This window comes from Poromitra crassiceps, assembly GCF_964638095.1.
Source record: "Poromitra crassiceps genome assembly, chromosome: 19".
Lineage (NCBI taxonomy): Eukaryota > Metazoa > Chordata > Actinopteri > Beryciformes > Melamphaidae > Poromitra > Poromitra crassiceps.
The window spans coordinates 18,157,817-18,163,807 of NC_139646.1; the positions used below are offsets into that span (position 1 = coordinate 18,157,817).

At 48.1% G+C, this 5,991-nt stretch overlaps 1 pseudogene across 1 annotated transcript; it reads left to right on the top strand.

Annotated features, from left to right (window-relative positions):
* The first annotated feature begins 3,339 nt into the window (after nucleotides 1-3,339).
* On the top strand, nucleotides 3,340-4,104 carry LOC310793933 (cyclic AMP-responsive element-binding protein 1 pseudogene; annotated as a pseudogene). Its single transcript has one exon. The product of its transcript is annotated as a cyclic AMP-responsive element-binding protein 1 pseudogene (transcript).
* The last annotated feature ends 1,887 nt before the right edge of the window (nucleotides 4,105-5,991 follow it).

The window sequence follows — 5,991 nt, forward strand, 5'->3', positions numbered from 1 at the left end:
ATACAGTAGTAAAATAGGGCAACTTTGATTTACATTGTAGATCTTGCTGGACATCAGAGAAATGTAGATTATTATAGGAGGTGCTATTTACCAGGTGTCAAGTACACACTGTAATGAAGAGAGGGAATTAGTTATCTCCATGTTCAAGCCTGTTAAACCAGAACAAAACCACCCTCTTCTTCTGGGTCGTTTTTTTTCCAAGCCAACCACCATTATGCTAAACTCAATGATCAATAACACTTATGCACGCATCCATTCATGCCCATTCACCTGCTTGCACACACACAGACACACACGTAGGGGGAGTGAGCTCCCCTTACTTCTGACTCAGCTCACCTTATTGAAGCCCTTATGACGATACAGCTCAGCCAGTGCAGTGATACAGTATCACATGACAGCATTCTTTCACACTGCACCTTATTAAAATCACTTTCCAGTGAATTGAGTGCTCCAGGATCTTCCTTTCTTTAGCATTCTTTCTTTATTGTACAGTATATATTGAAAACATTGGATTTGTGCAGGGCGTGCTGATTGAAGGCAGAGTCACATAAACTCATATGATCACACACACAGAAAGAGAGACGATAACGTTCAAAGGAACACCCCCGAGTTTCCAGGCCCAGCACCAAAACGTCCCTGAAGTGTGCCTAAATCATGCTATGGAGAAAGGTGGGTCACCTGAAATGCCCTGCTTAGATTCAGCAAAGTTGGCCCTTTGGGAGAGCGGCTGCCTGCCCAGGAGGCTGCGGTGTGAAAGATGGATATCCTTATCCACTGATAGGGGAACAAACCTGCCACTGGCAAGAACAGCTGTGACAGCCACGAGGCACTCCATCAGCTATTGGAGGATCCAGAAGCTGCCTGGACTGTCTGTCTCTATTTAGAATTAAAACCGTAATCGATACGGCAGCTATTCACCCTGCCCCTCATGCTGTCTCCTACTAAATGGGAGGCTGCGATCGACCAATGCTGATTCTGAATTTATGATTTTGAAATAATTAAACGTAACTTCAGATATTTAGGGCCCTATCGTTGTACGGCGCTATCGTTTGCGCTGCGTTTGCACCCCTCTTATTGCTATCTTCCCAGCGTCTAAGCTATCGTCTGCCTCCACCGTCCAGTTTTGCGCTGTGATGACACAGGTGTAGGCGTGGCCCAGGCGTGTCCGTGGCCTCTAGCCTATCATGTGTCTCGCGCAAGTGTCATTTAGCGCTGTGGGGAAGATACCGTCGGTATGTGCCGAGCGCAAAGAGAGGTTTGGGAGTTGCCCGTTCCAAAATAGGCGATCCAGCGCTATGTGTTTGAAAAAAATGCCTTGGGTGCTCTCAATTTTAACGCCAGGAAATAGCTGGTCTTAGCGCAAACGCAGACGTACGCCTGAGCGCAGACAGTCTCCACATCTCCGTGCAGTGCAGGAAATCCTTGCTTGGATCCATTTACGCACGGCATGGATGTCTCTCCACTCGCGCCTGCACACACTCTTCTGTCCTCGGAATGCCACGTTGATTTCAATAGCCTACATTGCAGAAAAAACACCTCGATTTAAAAATGAGAATTAGTTTGTCATGGTTTTATTAGGCTACATAATTCCCGACCATACAGGTTTGTGGTGTGAGGTAACAATAGATTGCTTTTGAGAAAGTTGTGACGGTGTTGTGCCAAGCTGCCTCTCCCCACCCTGGCCGGCGCAAAACACCCAGGGCACCGACCCACACCCACCCCACCACCAAGCCTGCATACCCGTCCAGCACCCACCTTCTCGGGGAAGACCCCCCTCCAGCACCCGGCGCACACAGACTCCCGCCCCGCGGCCAGACCCTAATCTAATTCAAAACGCATAATTTTTTTGCACAACACCTGTGTCCGGCCAGTACAGTAACCTCTTTCCCTGCAATTGCACGCATGTAAGACTGACCAGTTTCTCCACAGCGCGGATGGCAGCTGAAGGCCCTCTCGCCATCAAGCAGACAATGACGGAAGCATGTGTCTTTATGTGCGCCAAGGGGGAAATGACAGACTAAATTGGTGGGATTCGATGTATATATATTAATAGAAACAAATAGAAAATGGCTGATTAATAAAATGTGTGCTGGTGGAACGAAATTCAACTTCTTCAAATAGAGCAGCATCACTCATTGCGGCTCTCAGTACGCTGCGTAATTACGCATGCAGTATATTACCGCAGCCTCACATCTCTCTCTCTCCCTCTCCCAATCTAGGCTATCTTTTCTCTGTCCCTCTTTCTCTCTCTCACTCTAGTCCCTCTCAGTGAAGGAGGAAGCTGCTGACGTGACGCTGTGGTTTTATGGGCATGACCACACCTCCACAATGCTTTTGGGCATAAACACGCCTATACAGAGATGTGCGGCGAGATGACGTGAAGCGCAGCAGACCGAAACGCCCACAATTAGGGCTTTGCCCGGCACTATTCCAGCGTAAAATGGGCGCTAACGCAAAATTACCGCCGGTGGGAAGATAGAGCCCTTAGTTGTCAAATCCTGGCTCAAAGACAAAAACAAAAAAACAAAATACTGCTATGATTGTTTTCTAGCTACTGTGACATGAACACTGATCTTGGTTAGATTTATTGGTGTGCCCATGCTCTTCTAAGGAACAAGTGCGAATTTGCAATAGCTGCAACCAGATATGCGTGACGCCATCAACTCCATTGTGATGTCATCCACTCCATTAACATTCATTTTGTGGAGCAACATTTTTTGGTGGACCGACCAACCAACAGAGTGACTTATAGAGCTGCTGGCCATGCTGGCCACAGCTAAAAAGACACAGTCTAATAACAGAGTCTAATACGCTGCCCACACGGTGTACACTGTGTAGCCACAGTGGCAATGGATAAGCTAGGGATTGTGGGTTCGAGTCCCATCCAGGGTGAACTCCAGCAGAGTGGCACAGCAGTAGCGTGCTGGGCCCATAACCCAGAGGATCGAAACCATCCTCTTCTAGAACTTTTATCTTTTTCTGACCTGGGTTTGATCCCCCAAGCATCCCTTGAACAAGATAGTTAGCTCTTTTTTGTTTAGCACTCCTGTATCACATGATCGGTCCAAGTAAACAGGAATATTTGTTAGATCTATTCTCTGCGCTGTGGCATTGAATTTCACACTGCCTGGCACATGACAGTTTTCAGTATAACAAGCTGTGGAGTCTAATAATGGCATGGCCACTAGGGGCCAATGACCATATCACCGATGACATCACAATTTGCCGAGTGTTATCACTGATGACATCACTGATGACATCATCACTGATGACATCACAATCGATGACACTGTATAATATACACATCTGTGCATAATGATACTGATGATGACACTGATGATGTCCATGGCACCAAACCACACCTCTGCAACAGGTCCCACAGTAATGCTGGTCCAGCTTCCCAACGGACAGACGGTCCAGGTCCATGGAGTAATCCAGGTTGCACAGCCGTCTGTTATCCAGCCCCCGACATGGTCTCCACAGATCCCTGCTGCACAGATCTCCACCATAGCAGGAAGTGAGGCTTCCCAGGAGTTATTCGACAGTGTGACCGACTCTCAGAAGCGTAGGGAGATCATGTCACGACGCCCCATATACCAGACCAGCAGTGGCCAATACATTGCAATCACACAGGGTGGGGCCATCCAGCTGGCTAACAACGGTACAGATGGGGCCCAGGGCCTTCAGACTCTGACCATGACGGATGCAGCGGCGGTGGCACAGCCCGGCACCACCATCCACCAGTACGCAGAATCCAGCAATGGCCAGCAGATACCGGTTCCCAGTAACCAGGTGGTTGTCCAAGCTGCCTCCGGTGATGTCCAGGCCTACCAGATCCAAGCCGCCTCAGCCAGCACTATCGCCCCAGGAGTGGTCATGGCATCCTCCCCTGCCTTTCCCACCCAGGGGGGCACCAAGGAGGTCATCCGACAAAGAGAGGTCCGCCTCATGAATAACAGAAAGGCAGCCCATGCATGTCGCAGGAAGAAGAGGGAGCATGTGAAGACTCTGGAGAATCGACTGGTCGTTCTGGAGAATGAGAACAAGACCCTGATTGAGGAACTCAAAGCCCTTCAAAACCTCTACTGCCAGAAGACTGAGTAAATCCTCTCAACATTGAGCTGGACCAAGTAGCACTTCACTTGTTTCTTCTTCACATCATTGGCAACGTACAGCAAGGGAGAGGAGTCATCTGGCTTGGAGAGAGCAAACCATCCTGGTACAAGGCAACTGCATCTCATCGATGAGACCTCGTCGAGGAGGTGCGCCGGCAAGGGCAGGTAGCGAGGTGTGCAAAGGCCACCAAAGCAAAGCAAGGTGGATGAGAAAAGAAGGTTCTCTTGGAAGGAGTTTGGAAGCATTTTGAACTAGCTTCATTAAACGAGCCATGTACGATGCCCTGCCATCTCCCAAGAACCTCAGCCAATAGCACGGTGAAGATCCTACGTGCCGTGCCCCCTTTGTCCCTCTCCAGCAAACCTAAAGCACATTCTTGACAGCTGCAAGACAAGCTTTACACAAGGCACACCTGGTGGCACAACCAGGTACTGTGGTGTCTACAGTGGCAGCTACGCTGGAGAGCAGATGGGCAACCATCAACGCCCTGCCTCCTCATCCCATCCTGCATCTGCAAGACAGTTGAAGGTGCAAAGCAAACCAAGGCCTGTACTTCAAATCCAGAGGCCGGGCAGCTGGTACACCACCGGAATGCCAGCTACTGGTGGACCTGGAACAGATGCTCTGCTTTCCATCTGAGATCGCAACAAGCCTTTGGCAGCACTGCCCCTTTTTCTTTCGTCCTGATCGCTTTGAAGGCAGCATAGACCGTGAAGGCAGCCAGGATCCCACTAACGTTACTGTACTTCTTGACAAGACACATAGCCTCTGATTGGCTTGCCCTGATATTCTTAGCCTAACCGTAACCAATCCTAGCACAAGACACACAGCCTATGCTGCCTCTGATTGGCTTGCCCTGAGATTCTTACCCTAACCTTAACCAATCCTAATCAAGTCTTTACTGTTTATTTGTCTGATCAAACAAAACCCAGAAGAACCCATATTTATTTAGAACAAAAATATAACATTGAATGTATTGGGTGTCAACTATTGCAATAAACTCAATAGAGAGGCATATTTTTGCTGGCATTGTGCTTTTTTATAGGCTATTACATTTTACTTCAGATATCACACATGTACATTGTAAATTTAATGTTTTTTTTGTTTTTTTTTACAAAGTAGTTCAAAGTAGCTTCCCCAACACAATTGCTCGCACAGGCGCAGTTGAGTAATTGTATGTGAGCCTGCGTAGCGGGCAAGCCCGGGCGAGCGTGCGAGCTGCATCTGCGACTTCGCAGGTAAGACCTATGAGGAGGAGGATGGGAAGGAGGGTGAGACAGGCTGCGTATGTCGCGGGGAAACGAACAAGGGACGGAAGAAATGAGCGATGAGGAAGACGACAAGGACGAGGCAGGGTAGGCTAGAAAGCAGCGCGCTCTGTTTCTAGTTTATAAAAGAAATTCAGAAAATGTATTTGTGGAACCAAATAAAATCTCCTGTCACCCACCTGTGGGTCCTGACCCAGTCTTTGGGAAACACTGCAAGGCAGGCCAAACCTTTCCGCCCAAGTACCACTATGTACCAAACCAAATTCCCCAGGGACCACTTCCGCTGCATAAAATAAAATTTGCTGATTTAACCATGCAATAGCAGCACAAAGGCTAAATCACAATATAAGGCTACTAGTTGGTTCAAAACGGACACACACACACGCACACACTCACACCTGCCAACATTAGCCTGTGAAAAAGAGGACCCCTTTGAAAATCTTTTTTCCCTTGCCAAAGTTTTTCCTAACTTTGGAGCGTTATTTAGCTACCTTCCTGACAAACTAGCATATACCTTAGAGTCTAGACTCTTAAGGTATACCTTGCCAAAGATTTCATTACAATAAATAGTAGGAAAATGTATAATTGTTTACAAATGTTCTGCTTG